General features: G+C 39.8%; 1 long non-coding RNA gene across 1 annotated transcript; it reads left to right on the plus strand.

Annotated features, from left to right (window-relative positions):
* Positions 1-9,382: 9,382 nt before the first annotated feature.
* LOC132659665 (uncharacterized) lies at positions 9,383-13,560 on the plus strand. The gene is made up of 3 exons (XR_009600328.1): positions 9,383-10,010; positions 10,089-10,179; positions 10,411-13,560. It is a non-coding gene; the product is annotated as an uncharacterized LOC132659665 (long non-coding RNA).
* The last annotated feature ends 5,319 nt before the right edge of the window (positions 13,561-18,879 follow it).

The raw sequence follows: 18,879 nt of genomic DNA on the forward strand, positions 1-18,879 counted from the left end.
CAATGTTCAGTAATTTAATCATGAGATACTATAGGTTGTAAGTGTCTAAATGTTACACCTGAAAGTTAATTTAGGGTATTCATATCTAGGATTACTGAGCCATGTACCCAATTGCCTTAGTGCTGGCCGACAGAGGCAGAAGCATCTTCCAAAACATTAAACCAAAAGCCTGAATTCAGCTCAAGGGAATAACAGTGCTAAATCACACAGGTTGATGTCTTTAATCTCAAATGCCCTGGCTTCCCCATAACATGAGTACCTGATACTACATGAAAAATATTCTGAAGAACAGTTGGTATTCACAGGTAAACAAAGTCTGGTGAAAATGTTCCCAGCTCTATTTTCTGCCCTTGGGTAACACCAGTATACTTATTTCCCATATTTCTATTATTTTTTGGTTCTAAAGGAATCCTTTTTTTCCCCCCATACACCATATTTTAATGATATTTTAACACTGAGAAATTCTATTAGCTCCTTGCATACAACCATTAACTAACTTTTGGAGATGAGAATCTATCTACAAATAGTACTTTTAGAGTGTTTTGAAAGAGGAATAATTTTAGGCTTGAGTTTTTATGGTTGATAAAAGTGATAGCCATTGGAAAAGAAAAAAAATATATAGTTAGCAGATATGTTATTTTTAAAAGAACTTTAAACAAATTATTATTTATATTACTGATTTTTCCTCTTTAGTACTGTTTTGTATGCATGTCACTTCTGAATAAGAAAGTAAACTTTGACAGTTTAGCAGAATATTAAAGTGTCAGTACATAATACAGATTATAAATACTTTATTCTGTTTTCTGGAATGGTTAGCTGACAAATGAAACAGAAAACATTCATCACACTTATTCTCTTTTAGGTGTAAATAAATAAGCATCCAGAACTTTAAATAGTATGTTTCATTAATAATGTTTATATATATTTGTATATATATAGAGAGAGACTAACAGGACTCAAAAATTTTCTATATTGCATATACATTAGGTGTGGGTGATTAATTCACATTGAACATATAGTGTAGTGGAAAGTTTATTCATTAATTAAAATTTTAGTCTTATGACTTCAAAGTTTTGTCTTGGTTCTGCTACTAACTCTCCTTGTGACTTTAAGTAAATCCCTTCATATTTTTGGAATCTAGTTTTCTGATGGTTATGGGTTGAATTGTGTTTCCCCAACCAACCTACCCTGCAAAATAAAAAGATATGTTGTACAGCAGAAACCAATACAACATTGTAAAGAAATTATCCCCCAATTAAAAAATTTAAAAAATAAATTAATTTTTTTTTAAAGATATGCTGAAATCCTAACCCACAGTACCTCAGAATGTGAACTTATTTGGAAATAAGGTCCTTACAAATATTAAGACGAGGTCACACTGGAGTAGGGTATGTCCTTATAAGAACACAGTCAATGAAGCCAGACACAGGGAGAACGCCATGCGACAACGAAGGCAGACTCATTTATGCAGTTGTAAGCCAAGGGACACAAGACTGTGAGCAAACCATTAGAAGCTAAAAAGAGGCAAGAAAGATTCCGCTATAGGTTTCAGAGACAGCATGGCCTGCCCACATCTTGATTTGACACTTCTAGTCTCTAGAACTGTGAGACAATACATTTTGGTTGTTTGAGCCACCCGAAGTTTCACGTTTGTGATACTCTGTCACGGCAGCCTTAGCAAACAAAAGTACAGTCTTTAAATGGAGACTCACTTCTGAAAGCCTTATCCATAAATATATTTTTTTTATTCGAAGTCAGAAGTAAAGGGCCTTTCTGTGAAGGGCTAGATAATATTTTAGACCTTGCGGGTCATGCAGTCTCTCTCACAAGCACTCAACTCTGATGATCAAAACCTGTCTCAGACAATATGTAAATACATGTGAGTGGCTGTGTTCCAATAAAATTTTATTTATGGTCACTGAAATTTGAATTTCATATAAGTTTCCTATGTCATAAAATATTATTCTTTTAAAAAATTTACTTTCCACTTAAAAATATACAAACCATTCTTAGCTCTCAGACCACACAAAAACAGACAAGGGGCTGGACTTGGTCTGCAGGGTGCAGTTTGCTGAGTTCTGTTTCAAGCTGTTTATATTAGTACAATGAACTTGGTAGAAAGCACGAGAGAAAAGCAATATACAGTCTTTGACCCAAGACATGTGAGTCAAGCAGTGCATGATTTTCTGCAGATGATAACTGTATTCATGAAGCTATATCTCTCTACATATAATAAAAATAGTTTTTAAAAACCACCAGAGAATCACATTTAAAAATAGAGTAGGAGGTTTTTAAAAAACTCCATTTCATTACTTCATCTCTTTAGTGGTCAAAATTAGTTTAACAGAATAAACATTGAAAATGAAAACTATTATCACTTATGGAGTACTTACAGAGTGTCAGGTTCTCTGCTAAATGCTGTAAAGACTTACCTCACTAACCCTACAATAACTCCTCAATTTACATAGCCCTCAGCGATCAATGCAAAGAAATAGAGGAAAACAACAGAATGCGAAAGACTAGAGATCTCTTCAAGAAAATTAGAGATACTAAGGGAACATTTCATGCAAAGATGGGCTCGATAAAGGACAGAAATGGTATGGACCTAACAGAAGCAGAAGATATTAAGAAGAGGTGACAAGAATACACAGAAGAACTGTACAAAAAAGATCTTCATGACCAAGATAGTTGCGATGGTGTGATCACTCACCTAGAGCCAGACATCTTGGAATGTGAAGTTAAGTGGGCCTTAGGAAGCATCACTACAAACAAAGCTAGTGGAGGTGATAGAATTCCAGTTGAGCTATTTCAAATCCTGAAAGATGATACTGTGAAAGTGCTGCACTCAATATGCCAGCAAATTTGGAAAACTCAGCAGTGGCCACAGGACTGGAAAAGGTCAGTTTTCATTCCAATCCCAAGAAAGGCAATGCCAAGGAATGCTCAAACTACCACACAATTGCACTCATCTCATATGCTAGTAAAGTAATGCTCAAAATTCTCCAAGCCAGGCTTCAGCAATATGTGAACCGTGAACTTCCAGATGTTCAAGCTGGTTTTAGAAAAGGCAGAGGAACCAGAGATCAGATTGCCAACATCCTCTGGATCATGGAAAAAGCAAGAGAGTTCCAGAAAAACATCTATTTCTGCTTTATTGACTATGCTAGACTTTGACTGTGTGGATCACAATAAACTGTGGAAAATTCTCCAAGAGATGGGAATACCAGAGCACCTGACCTGCCTCTTGAGAAACCTATATGCAGGTCAGGAAGCAACAGTTAGAACTGGACATGGAACAACAGACTGGTTCCAAATAGGAAAAGGAGGATGTCAAGGCTGTATATTGTCACCCTGCTTATTTAACTTATATGCAGAGTACATCATGAGAAACACCAGGCTGGAAGAAACACAGGCTGGAATCAAGATTGCTGGGAGAAATATCAATAACCTCAGATATGCAGATGACACTACCCTTATGGCAGAAAGTGAAGAGGAACTAAAAAGCCTCTTGATGAAAGTGAAAGTGGAGAGTGAAAAAGTTGGCTTAAAGCTCAACATTCAGAAAACAAAGATCATGGCATCTGGTCCCATCACTTCATGGCAAATAGATGGAGAAACAGTGGAAACAGTGTCAGACTATATTTTTGGGCTCCAAAATCACTGCAGATGGTGAGTGCAGTCATGAAATTAAAAGACACTTACTCCTTGGAAGAAAGTTATGACCAACCTAGACAGCATATTGAAAAGCAGAGACATTACTTTGCCAACAAAGGTCTGTCTAGTCAAAGCTATGGTTTTTCCAGTAGTCATGTATGGATGTGAGAGTTGGACTTTGAAGAAAGCTGAGCACTGAAGAATTGATGCTTTTGAACTGTGGTGTTCAAAATAAAATGAACATTTATTCAAAATGAATAAAAAACATTGATAATCAAATGTATAATTCAGCATAGCATGGCAAGAATGGATAGGATAGAAAGAAGATCAAAATAATGGAAGAAAATTATACTTCACTCCTTAAGTTGGATCAAATATAACATTTAATCCCTTTGCCTCAAATACTGGAATTACTAATGGCTCAGTCTTAAACTTGGAGAAGGCAATGGCACCCCACTCCAGCACTCTTGCCTGGAAAATCCCACGGATGGAGGAGCCTGGTAGGCTGCAGTCCATGGGGTCTCGAAGAGTCAGACACGACTGAGCAACTTCACTTTCACTTTTCACTTTCATGCATTGGAGAAGGAAACAGCAACCCACTCCACTGTTCTTGCCTGGAGAATCCCAGAGACAGGGGAGCCTGATGGGCTGCCGTCTATGGGGTCGCACAGAGTCGGACACGACTGAAGCGACTTAGTAGCAGCAGTCTTAAACTATTTAGCTCTGGAGTAAAGATTGAGTACAGTGTAAAACTAGATGCTGTCTTATGATATACTCCCTTTCAAAAACTTTTTATGGTTCAGATGGTAAAGAACGCTGGCAATGTGGGAGACCTGGGTTTGATCCCTAATTTGGGAAGATCCACTCAGGAGGAGGGCATGGCAACCCTCTCTAGTTTTTTTGCCTGGAGAATCCCCATGGAGAGAGGAACCTCATGGGCTACACAGTCCACAGGGTTGCAAAGAGTTGGACACAACTGAGCCACTAAGCATAGCACGGCCAGTTAACAATGCTGTGATATTAATAGCTTCAGGTGGACAACAAAGGAACTCTGCCATGCATATATATGTATCCATTCTCCCCCAAACACTCCTCCCATAGGATATCCTCTTTTATTACTAAATCATAAAAGAGAAGGTGGGGGGGGGGGGGAAAAACCTGTTGATAGCACATGTGATTAAGTTCCTCATTCAAGTATATTGACAGATGGCAGAAAAGAGAAGAAAGGGTAGAGATGACAGAGAGAGGTAGGATGGTGTAACCAAATACAAAACCATCTGGATTCTGCCCCTCTGTGACCTAGTGTTTGTGTTTAAGTTAAACCTTTTGTATCATCACCTGACTGAATCTCTAATCTAAAGCATTCTTTCGGTAAGCAGGGAGCACCAAAGTATTCTTTGAGGAAATTATACAGTTCATCTATATAAAGGTTAAGTCAATGAAATTATTAAAATGAAAGAACAGGATTCAAAAGCTTAACCTCCAAGAATGCCATCATGCCTGGCAAACAGGGAGCTTACAATATGCCCAATGTGAAACATCCACAGAATACAAACCCAACAATATGCTTTGTGTTACTTTCTAATAAATGTTGATGGGGAAAGTGTTTATAACTTGAAAAGCAGGGAGGGTGGGGAAGGGGGATTCAGCAGCTTGCCACATGGAAATATATCTCCTGTCGATTCCAGGAAAATGTCAAGTCAGTACATACTGCTCCAGGACTCTTGGTCTTCGCTTCTGCATCAGTTAAGTGGCAGTGGTGTTTCTGGCATAATGAGCTGCATTCATAATGGTTGATAGCCAATGGTTCAATAAGAATTCCAGGCCCACAAGTTTCAATCAATGCAACACAGTCATTTTGCAGCTGTATAAATTAAGACACGTGGAATAAACATCTTGCTTCAAAACAAGTTAGAAGTCAGCAATATGTTTGAAATCTAGCTTGAGTATTTTCTATTTACCTTCTCTGGACTGACTGAATTGTGGAGCTTAATTTTGATTCCATTGTTTCAATGATGGCTATATAGAATCAGTTCTCACTTCCAAAGCTCCAAAAGAATTGTGGAACTCTCCCTACATCTTATCACCAGCTTTTACCCATCATAATTAGGCTCTAACTGATATCATTAAAGACTTCCCTGGTGGTTCAGCTGGTAAAGAATCAGCCTGCAATGCAGGAGACCTGGGTTTGATCCCTGGGTTGGGAATATCCTCTGGAGAAGGGAACAGCGACCCACTCCAGTATTCTGGCCTGGAGAATTAAGGACATCATTAAGGACTTTACTAGATCTAAATCACTGCAGATGGTGACTGCAGCCATGAAATTAAAAGACACTTACTCCTTGGAAGGAAAGTTATGACCAACCTAGATAGCATGTTCGAAAGCAGAGACATTGCTTTGCCGACTAAGGTCCGTCTAGCCAAGGCTATGGTTTTTCCTGTGGTCATGTATGGATGTGAGAGTTGGACTGTGAAGAAGGCTGAGTACTGAAGAACTGATGTTTTGAACTGTGGTGTTGGAGAAGACTCTTGAGAGTCCCTTGGACTGCAAGGAGATCCAACCAGTCCATTCTGAAGGAGATCAACTCTGGGATTTCTTTGGAAGTAATGATGCTAAAGCTGAAGCTCCAGTACTTTGGCCACCTCATGAGAAGAGTTGACTCATTGGAAAAGACTGTGATGCTGGGAGGGATTGGGGGCAAGAGGAGAAGGGGATGACCGAGGATGAGATGGCTGGATGGCATCATGGACTCGATGGACGTGAGTCTGAGTGAACTCCGGGAGATGGTGATGGACAGGGAGACCTGGCATGCTGCGATTCATGGGGTCGCAAAGAGTTGGACACAACTGAGCAACTGAACTGAACTGAGAGGTGAAAAGGCTGAACAAAGACAGATCCCACCATGAGGACTTAATTTAATGAAGGGAGGGAAACCCCTCAAAGCAGATAATTTCAACTCAATGAAGCTAAAAAATAAGATAAAGGTACTGAGTGCAGCAGGAAGCACCAAGCCCAACCTGGGAGTCCAAAAAGAAGGCTTCCAATAGGGGATAGTGCCCTAAAATGAATTATAAAGAGTAATAACGATTTCACCAATTGAAGAAATGAGGAAAGGGCATCCCAGCTTGGAAAACTGCATGAGAAAAACCAGAAGGCATCCCAGCTTTGGAAACTGCCTGAGCAAAACCAGGAGGCAGGAATATGCTGGGAAAACATGCTCTGGGGATAGAGAGCAGAACTAATCTGAAAACTATAATCCATGACTAGTGCTAAATGGAAAAAAATTAACTATCTGGATAATACTGTTAAAAAGCGTTAAATTCACGGTGTGCACTGAAGCTGAGAAACCTACTGCTATTATATGGTGCCCAGATCAGGAGGGAGAATTTGGTCCTAGAGCTATCTTTTATAAAAATGGATTTATTTTTAGAAAACCAAAACACTCCCTGTCTCCAGGTCAGTTATATAACTCATGTTGGTTCTCAGGTCAGTGCCCTCATCGAGCGAAACTTGCTTTGACTCCAGGTAAGACAAATAGAAACTCAATGGTCTCTCAAGTATAATTCCCTGAGAGTTATTTACTGAATATCCTGCACACCCAGCATTTCTTCCCAGGGCTTCTAGATAGTTACTTTGCACTTCTATCCCACAGTCACTTACTATGTGGGAAAAAAAAAAGGTGGGCAGAAAACCAAGAATGATACCCTCTCTGCCCCAAGGTCATGACTCGGTGCCAAGTTATTGAATTCAGCAGACAACTACGCAAAAGTTTGGAGGGGAGAACTGCAGACCCACCTAGGTTTTAGTATTGAAGGGAAACACAGTAGGTGGGGAAAGGCAATTGTTCAAGAACCTCCAGCTTCATCCCCATTGAATTTTCATCCCTCTGGTTTCTGTGCTTTAATAGAGGTCCCTGGATGGTGCTCTATGACTTGGGCACTAGAGCAGTACAGGGTACCTTTTGTTCTCCAACTCAATATGAAAGACCAACAACAAGAACAGCAGGGCAATATCTAGTTAAGCTAACAAAGTAATGACTTCTCACTATCCCAAACTGAATTCTCAGGATAAACACTAACCCCCAAAGGCCATGCAACTCCATTAGCACCTTACACTCATTCCTTCCTCCTGTCCTCCATCTTGTGCGTCTAGGTGCAATAACACTTCCTCTTCTACAGGGTCAGACACCTGGTCCCCAAGGCCCTTTCTGGCCAAGACCAAGAAAACATTTTCAGTCTGCATTAGAGGCAGTGGTGAAATGGGCCCTGAGTCAGACTGCCTGAGTTTGAATACCAGCTGCATCACTTACCTGCTGTGTGACCTTACGTAAATCTCTTGGCCTTTTTGTAGCTGTTTCATCTGTAGAATGGGAATAATAGTACTTACACTGAGTACATGTATGTACTATATATTTAGTTCAATTCACTCAGTCGTGTCCAACTCTGCAGCCCCATGGACTGCAGCACACCAGGCTTCCCTGTCCATCACCAACTCCCAGGTCTTACTCAAGCTCATGTCCATAGAATCGGTGATGCCATCCAACCATCTCATCCTCTGTCATCCCCTTCTCCTGCCTTCAATCTTTCCCGGTACCATGGTCTTTTTCCAGTGAGTCAGCTCTTCACATCAGGTGGCCAAAGTATTGGAGTTTCGCTTCAACATCAGTCCTTCCAATGAATATTCAGGACTGATTTCCTTTAGGATGGACTGGTTGGATCTCCTTTCAGTTCAAGAGACTCTCAAGAGTCTTTTCCAACACCACAGTTCAAAAGCATCAATTCTTCGGTGCTCAGCTTTCTTTATAGTCCAACTCTCACATCCATACATGACTACTGGAAAAACCATAGCTTTGACTAGATGGACCTTTGTCAGCAAAGTAATGTCTCTGCTTTTTAATATGCTGTCTAGTATGGAAGTGACAAATAGATTCAAGGGATTAGATGTGATAGACAGAGTGCCTGAAGAACTATGGACAGAGGTTTGTGACATTGTACAGGAGACAGGGATCAAGACCATCCCCAAGAAAAAGAAGTGTAAAAAGGCAAAATGGTTGTCTGAGGCCTTATGAATAGCTGAGAGAAGAAGAGAAACAAAAAGCAAAGGAGGAAAGAAAAGATATACTCATTGGAACGCAGAGTTCCAAAGAATAACAAGGAGATATAAGAAAGCCTTCCTCAGTGATCAGTGCAAAGAAATAGAGGAAAACAAGAGATTGGGAAAGACTAGAGATCTCTTCAAGAAAATCAGAAATGCCAAGGAAACATTTCATACAAAAATGGGCACAATAAAGGACAGAAATGGTCTGGACCTAACAGAAGCAGAAGATATTACGAAGATGTGGCAAGAATACATAGAAGAACTACACAAAAAAAAGATCTTCATGACCCAAATAACCACAGTGGTGTGCTCACTCACCTAGAGCCAGACATCCTGAAATGTGAAGTCAAGTGGGCCTCAGGAAGCATCACTATGAACAAAGCTAGTGGAGGTGATGGAATCCCAGTTGAGCTATTTCAAATTCTAAAAGATGATGCTGTACTCTCTCTCTCTCTCTATATATATATATATATTTTTAATTTGACCTATGTGTTATTAGTTTCATTCTGACAGCTTGGTGGAGAATACGATACAGAAAACACAAGTTAGACAGTATAACTATATATATTTATATATACTTCATATAAATGTATATGTTTATATATTTACAAATATAGCATATGCATGTTCTCAGTTTATTCTAAGTACTATTATTTCCATTCTACAGATGAGGTGGCTCAGTGGTTCGGAATCCATCTGCCCATGCAGGAGACACAGGAGATGCAGGAGACCCATGCTCAATCTCTGGGTCGGGAAGATCCCCTGGAGGAGGAAATGGCAACCCAATCCAGTATTCTTGCCTGGAGAATCCCATGGACAGAGGAGCCTATAAGACTGCATCCCATGGAGTTGCAAAGAGTCGGACACGACTGAGCACATATTTATCACTAACAGTATAATATTAGTAATCATTAGTAGTTATCTCTTTCCCATCTAGGACTCTAAGATTTTGAAACCATATTTTTATATGAAAGACATAATTTTGCATTAACTCCGGTAACTGAAACAGTAGATGGTGTCACACCTCAACTGTGCGTCTTATACATAACTACAGGAAGTGGCATGATCTCTCACAACCCGACAGTTCTGCAGTATACTGACCAAAATCTTACCTCAAAACTTTTCCCCAGGCTGCCCTCTCTGCCTAGAATGTTCTAGCTCCTGTCTCACTCCCACAGACTCTGAGATGGAAGTGATTCATGCTCAACAATATACAGCTCTCTACTCCCTCCTGAGCATTCCAGCTCTGTGTGCTTAGGTAAGGCTGTCAACTCAGACCTGGTCAATGGTCTGTTAACAGTGGAGAAAAGTACCATATAACCTTCCCCCCTTTCAGTGGAGAATGTGGCAGCTGTGTGTGGAGATGGGATTCCATGTGATGGACCTGACTCACCAAGAATACAGCTGTCTCACACAACATACTTTATGTAAGCAAAAGATAAACTCTTAAGTGTTCAGCTATGATGATTTGGGGACTACTTGTCACTACAGCTTAAGCCTGGCCCGTCTTGAATAATATATACCACTTACATCCCACCCCTACACCAACCTTACTTCCCCCACCCTTGACTCCTACCTCCCCATCCACCTGTATAAAGGTTCCTTGTCAATTTTCAGATCATGATTTACCTTCCTCAAACTCATCGTTTTTTAAGCAGGTCCCAGCATCACTTACTCAATGGATGTGAATTTGAGCAAATTCCAGGAGATAGTGGAGGACAGAGGAACCTGGTGTGCTGCAGTCCATGGTGTTAAAGAGTCGGATATGGCTTAGCAACTGAACAACAACAACTGTTACTATTTTCATTATTGAGCCCCGTTTTTCTTTAAAATTATTTCCTTCATAATTTGGAATTACATATTTACACAGTTGTCTACTTGTTTTTTCCTGGTCTCCACCACTAGACTGTAAAATATGCAAGGAATCTATAAGAATATATAAGTTTTACTTTCCACTAAAACAGTAAACTAGGGCTTAGAACACCACTAGGTCTTAGGACAGTGTTTTATTCTTTCTAAATAAATGAACATCAACCCATCAAAAGAAGTATATACAAAGTAGCAGGAATTTTGTTGTTTCATAATACGGACAATGGTATTACTGGAAGAAAGACAAAACCACTGGATTATGTGCCAGGCCAGGAATTTGTACAGAGACTTGACTACAAAAAGGCTTTGTACACACAAGAAACTCAAGGGCATTAAAAATTCACAGTTTAAAAGAAAAATCAGCAGAGAGTCACAGGTAACAAATGAAAAACAGAATCACTGTCAGTCTCTCTCCCATTCTGGTAACCTCGTCTAAAAGCAGCAGCCATCCTCTATAGCAGGAAGGAGCAGAGAAGGGTCACATAGAAGGCTCTGAATCTTCCAGAAGCCTAGGGACACATGGTCTCACCCCACTGCCAGCAGATCACTTTGTTGATTATAAGAAGCACTTCTTTGCTATTCATGGGTATGGCAGAAAGAAGAAAGAAAAGGTAAAAAGAGAAGAAAAAAGAAAGAACATGAAGAAAAGGAGAAAGTAAGGAGGGAGGAAGGGAGGGATGGAGAAAGGAAAGGAAAACAACAGAGAGAAAGGTAGGAAAAAAAAAAAGCATTTCTATCTATAAGAGAGGAGATAATAGAAATTCTGGATCTTTCTTGAAGATAATTGTCTTCTGGCCTCTGAGGCAGACAACAAAGACCCGAGAGGAATCATGAATTCACAAGATTACTTCTCGAGTATTTCACTACACACTTTCACCTGAGATTCTTCTCTTCTGGGTCATCCATTTCTGCCATCACGTCTATACACAGAGAAAAGGACATGCACTACAACACTGGGTCAGGAAAACTAGCTACCTCTCTGCCTCTAGTTAGCACGCTTTTAATGTGGCCGTCCTTATAGCGGTTTTGTAACTGCTTGGTCTAGATAATACTTTATTAGGTAACAAAAAAAATCAGATACTATCACCTAAGCCCTACACCAGATATTATTTTGTAGTTATCCAGCACCCAGCTCTCTCCATATATAACACACCTTCCTAATAGCCTCCAGGCCTCCCCTTGGGGATAGTTTGAATGGTATGTAGTATCAGTGGGAGGTCACTAAGTGCCACCTCTCATTGCCAATTCCCATTTCAGGAAGTGGGGAGCTTGCTCCTTCCTCCACCAGCTCCCTGGTACACCCAGGGTCCAGGCAATCACACACCACTCCTGGGGTTGTAAATCCCAAGTGAGCGATAGAAAAGAAGAGCGCACAGGCCAAGGTCAAATTCATTGCAGCACTTGGGACCCAAGGACCAGGAAGCTACTGAGTTGAAGCCTTAACTCCTGATGCCAGAGAAGCCCTAACTCTTGTCACTTTCTCAGATTCCTGCTGCCCCTGGTATCCTGCCCAGTAAATTCCCCTTTGGCTTAAGATATTTAGGGTTAATCTCTGTTGCACACAACCAAAAATTCAAATCAGGGCTGTTATATATAGCTATATAGGCTGTAACTTTGTATAAAAGAACCTAGCAAAAGAAACCAGGAGAGCTGAAATCCAGCCTGTGTTCCACTTGCCAGGGGGCTGTATTCTACTGCAGGAAAGGGTAGCATTTTCCAATTTCCACTGAGGTATTGTAGAGACAGGTAGTGGCCTTGCACCTGACTGATACATCCAAACTTACTTCAGTTATAAAAGAGGCCTAGAGACTAAGTCATTGACATGTAAACTGTGATTATAATAATGCAATGATATTGCACTGGCCTATTCTGCTGCCCTTTTCTCTATCTACAGATTGAACTACCTATTTACTGCTGCAAAATTTGAAATGAGGAATGTTCTTGTAATGGTCCATCTTTCTATGACAAGGCCTAACACAATCATGGGTACCTGTAACTTGCCTCTAAGTATTAAAGGATCAGAATTTTAAGAATATGTACATATATCTAACATTCTGTGCTGTGATGTAGTTAGTTTTTAATACTTAACCCTTCATATTCATCACCACTGGGAGGGGGGTGGGAAAGACTAGGAGAACTTGAGAACTTTATACATATCTCAATTTCCTACAAGTTAATTTCCCCAGTTTTACAGAGATCATGGAGAGGGAAAGATCAAATTATGCTGACAAAAGCTCCATTCTAATCTCTTTGATTTTTCCATCATTGTTTTATGTCTCCCACATGTCTTTTTTCTCCCAATTTGGATCACAAATTTATCTGGAGGGTCTGTGAGCTAGTAGGCACACCATGCCTAGCATGTGAATGGCATTTACTGTTGGAAAGGAAACTAGACCACCACCACTCCTTCCATTAGGAACCTAACAGTCATGTTCCCTTTCCTCTACAAAGTTTCCTTTTACCATGTGAAGTCCACCAGTCTTCCTTTCATGTTACTTTAAGACACTGATCGAAATCTGTTCCTATTTCCCCTCCCCATAAAAGAAAATTAGATTTGTTTCCAGGCTTTAATCCTGCGAAGATAAAGTGAATCAGCTCTGTTTTCATTACTGTCCAGTCATCTCATCAATCACTGAAGGGAATCACTAAAAGCAATCAGCGAACAAAGTCAACAGCCCTCAGCAGAGGGCCGGTGAGATGGTACTTTAACAGATCAAAATGAAGAAAAGGATGACAGTGCTTCACAGGCCTAAGAGGCCCAGTGCCACTCCTTAGGAAGCAGCCTTTAAATGAGAAGGGAGATGAGTGAGAGAAGGGAATAATCTTTATTGTATAACAGTTCTCCTGATATCAAGCTTGTTAATGTAACAAAGAGCTAAATGGTTCATTCAGGCAGTTAGAATTGTCACTTCTTCCTACAATGACTCAGGATTTGGACTTTGAGACAAAGAACTTAACTATCCGTAGCTCCTGTTCTTCTCTAGCTATTTGCGTTGTCATGTTCAAAGATATCAGTTGGGGTTAAACAATTATAAGCACTAGAAACCAACTTTACTAACATAGGTTAATTAACATAGGTTTGGCTTCCCTGATGGCTCAGTGGTAAAGAGTCTACCTGCAACGCAGGAGCCACAGATTCGATCCCTGGGTAGGGAAGATCCCCTGGGGCAGGAAATGGCAACCCACTCCAGTATTCTTGCCCAGAGAATCCCATGGGCAGAGGAGCCTGGTGGGCTACAGTCCATGGGGTCGCAAAGAATCTGACACAACTGAAGTGACTTAGCATGCAAGGGAATTTAGTGAAAGGACATTAAAGTTATGAGAATCAAAGATAAGCCTGAAACGCCAGGTTTCAGAAGGATAGAATCTGGATGCTCTGTCAAGGAAAGGATCTCAGAAACAGGAACTATTCTGTGGTCAGGAGAGAATGAATTCTGACATCTTTGTCTCTCTCTGAGACAGAAGGTCCTAGGATAAAGAGTTTAACTGGCTTAGAACTGGCGGCATGTTTTCACCCATTTCCTTAGGACTGGATGGATGAATTTGATTTTTAGCCCTCTGAAGGTGGAGGAGTTGGGAGGAGAGATGGAGTAAGGAGGTGGTGGTGTTAATTACCTATAAAAAATCTGGATGTCATCAATACAAAGAGCAAGGTATCCTAGGTGTCAAGATGAAACCAATGTGCAATACAGTGTTAACACAGAAATTATTTTAACCCTCAAGGCCAGGAGTCATCTACTTAACTTACATGAACACTACACACCGCAGAGAGCATATGTAGAGTTTTCATATGTAAGTTAACAGCCTCATTTCAATAAGGAACGTGCTACCCAATGCCTCTTGAGAAATCTGTATGCAGGTCAGGAAGCAACAGTTAGAACTGGACATGGAACAACAGACTGGTTCCAAATAAGAAAAGGAGTATGTCAAGGCTGTATATTGTCACCCTGCTTATTTAACTTAGATGCAGAGTACAGCATGAGAAACACTGGGCTGGAGGAAGCACAAGCTGGAATCAAGATTGCTGGGAGAAATATCAATAACCTCAGATATGCAGATGACACCACCCTTATGGCAGAAAGTGAAGAACTAAAGAGCCTCTTGATGAAAGTGAAGGAGGAGAGTGAAAAAGTTGGCTTAAAGCTCAACATTCAGAAAGCTAAGATCATGGCATCTGGTCCCATCACTTCATGGCAAATAGATGGGGAAACAGTGGAAACAATGGCAGACTTTATTTTGGGGGCCTCCAAAAATCACTGCAGATGGTGACTACAGCCATGAAATTAAAAGATACTTACTCCTTGGAAGGAAAGTTATGACCAACCTAGATAGCATATTAAAAAGCAGAGATATTACTTTGTCAACAAAGGTCCATCTAGTCAAGGTTATGGTTTTCCAGTGGTCATGTATGGATGTGAGTTGGACTGTGAAGAAAGCTGAGCACCAAAGAATTGATGCTTTTGAACTGTGGTGTTGGAGAAGACTCTTGAGAGTCTCTTGGACTGAAAGGAGATCCAATCAGTCCATCCTAAAGGAAATCAGTCCTGAATATTCATTGGAAGAACTGATGCTGAACCTGAAACTCCAATACTTTGGCCACCTGATGTGAAGAACTGACTTGCTGGAAAAACCCTGATGCTGGGAAAGATTGAAGGTGGGAGAAGGGGACGACAGAGGATGAGATGGTTGGATGGCATCACTGACTTAATGGACATAAGTTTAAGTAAATTTAGGGAGTTGGTGATGGACAGGGAGGCCTGGTGTGCTGCAATCCATGGGGTCCCAAAGAGTTGGACACTACTGAGCAACTGAACTGAACCTGATGCATGGTAGCTCTTCAATATTTTTTGAATGGATAAATTTCTTCTGCAATATTATTTGCTCTCATCCTTCCCTGTATGCCATTAATATTTCCTAATATTTAACAAGGGGCTTATCAGGTGATTCAGTGGTAAAGTATCAGCCTGCCAATGCAGGAGACATGGGTTTGATCCCTGGGTTGGGAAGATCCCCTGGAGAAGGACATGGCAACCCACTCCAGCATTCTTGCCTAGAAAATCCCATGGACAGGAGTCTGGCGGGCTACCATCCATGGGATTACAAAAGTCAGACACAACTTAGCAACTAAACAACATACAGACACACACACACAGGAATTCACTGGCAGTCCAATGGTTAAGACTCTGCACTTCCAATGCAAGGGACACGGTTTCCATCCCTGATCAGGGAACTAAGATTCCACATGCCCTGTGGTATGACCGAGAAAATACATATATTGGGGGAAAAAAAAAAAAAAGTCTTGATGAAATAGAACCTCTAAAAGAGAAAATTCAATGCAGTGGAAAGAATATTGGAACAGAATCTTTTCTTGCTTCTGTCCAACGTGACCTTGGGGACAGGTCACAGTTGCTTAGGGTTTATATCTTCATCTATTGTAGAGGTAGGTGCTCTTTAAGAATCTGTCCAATTTTACAGACCTAAAATCACAGTCACAAATATATAGATAACAGAGACTCAGCAAACTTAGAAAAAATGTTCATAATTTTCACAGTATGAAGTGGCTCTACCCTGAATCTGGACAGAAAGTAAAATCTAACTTACTTGGTAGTATTTAGGAGAAACTGCCAATATTGTAGAAAATCGAGATCACTGTTATCAAACGTTAGAAGAAAGGCAGCAGAATCAATTTTGCCAAGTAAAATCTTACATTGAATCCCAATGGCTAAAGCGGAAAAGGTAAAAAAACTTGTGACTGAAACAAAGAGGGATGTGCGGATCTCCAAACCTCACACCACGCAGGCTCCCAGGACCTGTACCCTGTGACAGTTCTAAAAACAAGACTACTAATTTCATTCAAACAGGAAAAATTAGGGAAAAAAAATTCCCAAGGAAAAGCATATATGCTCTCTTCTAGTGACTTTAAAAATACTTGGATTATTTATTAGTCTATCAATAATCAATTTTAATTTGAAAAACAATAAAATCAAACAGAAATCAATCCCTTACACTATTGACAACTAGTAACTATATATAGACAAAGACTACTGGGTCAAAGAGTGGAAATTTAGCTTCCAAAACATTTTACTATTTTAACAAGCTAAATTGCAAAATATGAAGAAAACTCTCCAATATATAAATCATAGCATTTAACATTTTGCTTATAACTGATAAATTTCAGCAAGACATTCTTCTCCTGTATAATTTTTCTCTATAGAATTGCTTCAGAGGAAAGATAAATATGTCTCCAAAGCTAAAGTAATTTAGCATCTATCCATTTTTTAATTACCAAAGGGGCAATTACTGACAAATAGTAAATGACATAAACAAATTATCATCTTTGTAGTTAGTGATAGTGACCTTAGCAAAGAAAAATTGCTCTTCTCATAAAATCAGTGTTCTGTCCATTCCTCTACTTAGATATATCAAAATCATGAAGATACTTTCAATTACCTTGGACCACAGGTTTCTACACATAAAATGCCAACCATAAAATTCAAACATTCTAAGCAAAATCTTTATTTACTTATTAACACTAATGTAGAAAAAAGCTTATCATTTCACCTTAAACAAGAGATTAATCTTGAAAATATAAACACAATCTATTGAATCTTACTGGGTTTCAATGATGCCATATTTTAGTCAAAGCAAAATGTTATGAAAATTTTTCTGCAATGTATTTTCCTGAAGGTAGCAATTAAATGTCTATTTACTTATTATAAAGATTTGTGTCTGATAACCAGAAGGCTGGCAAAAGTTATCTCTTATTGTTAAAAGATACAGTATCTCTACTCTACTTCCTGGTCTATGCTGATTCTGCCGATCCTTCTTCTGATATCGGAATCAATGGTTTTCAAGATTTTTAGTAAACCTCTTAAGACACATTAGGTACAGCCGAGGGATGTGCAGTTGTTGTCAAGTCCCACCCTTATTCCTTCATCACTTACCACTTCCAGGGATGACAGCCCCATTTCTAACTGTCAGCAGCTATGATTCTGCCTGAAATCTTTCCCTGGCAGCCAGAAATCTACTCAACATGCACATGGGCTAAACCATGATTTACTGGGAAATTAACAACTAACCCTCAACCAATGATGGACTGGAGCTGGTAGATAAATAGCTGGCCTGCAGCCTCCAGGTTCAAGTAACTGAGGTATGTTGTAAACAGCCTCCCAAAATTCCCAGGTAGAATTAAGGTCTATTTGGTCACTGTGGTAATTTGCTTGATAAATACTCTTTATTAGCTGCCCTCCATTTCTTTCCTTACTCCCCCAGTTTTTCATGACTTCTGTAATAAACTACTCACATTCAAATCCTTATCTCTAGGTCTGCTTCTGAGAGAAGCCAAACTAAGACAAGGAAGTATAAGATGAATACAAAAGGGGTTCTATCTTTAAAGAATTCACAACCTAGAATAGGAGATCAAAAATAAACAAAGGACAAAAACAACAAGAGGAAAAATACACAATATTACATTATAAATAAAGGTGTGCTGGCCCAGGTGAAGATATCAATTTAGAGTTTTCAATTTCCCATGTACTACTGCCATATTAGCTAATGGTCCTACCTCCAACTATAATCTCCATGGGGGGGGGAAAAATCACAAGACTATCTCTAATAGTCATCTTACTCTAAGATGTCATCCTACCTTATTGCCATCACTGATACTGTTCTAATACTTCCTGAATAATAAACAGTAGTCGAAGGATAACAAAGAGGGCAGAAATATTAACTTCATTTAACTCCATGACATCTGTGGAACAAAAAGAGTAATAATACAGTGATTCCACTTGACAAGTAGATTCAAACTATAGCTACTATAAAATGAAATCCCACCCAAGGCAACTACATAAGAGAGCAAAGCCAAATCAATATTCTGGTCATTGTTCACCATTACTTTCTGAAAACACACATTTCTAATCATTTTCATTGCAACATTAATGGAAAATCATTATTGAAGAGCTTTTTTTTTTTTAAAGCAGGTAACCTCTTATGGATCAACTACTTTAGACTGGATTTAGACTGGAGGTCCTTCTAGTCAAGGCTATGGTTTTTCCAGTGGTCATGTATAGATGTGAGAGCTGGACTGTGAAGAAAGCTGAGCACAGAAGAATTGGTGCTTTTGAACTGTGGTGTTGGAGAAGACTCTTGAGAGTCCCTTGGACTGCAAGGAGATCCAACCAGTCCATCCTAAAGGAGATCAGTCCTGGGTGTTCATTGGAAGGACTGACGTTGAAGCTGAAACTCCAATACTTTGGCCA

Source organism: Ovis aries, chromosome 4, assembly GCF_016772045.2.
Source record: "Ovis aries strain OAR_USU_Benz2616 breed Rambouillet chromosome 4, ARS-UI_Ramb_v3.0, whole genome shotgun sequence".
Lineage (NCBI taxonomy): Eukaryota > Metazoa > Chordata > Mammalia > Artiodactyla > Bovidae > Ovis > Ovis aries.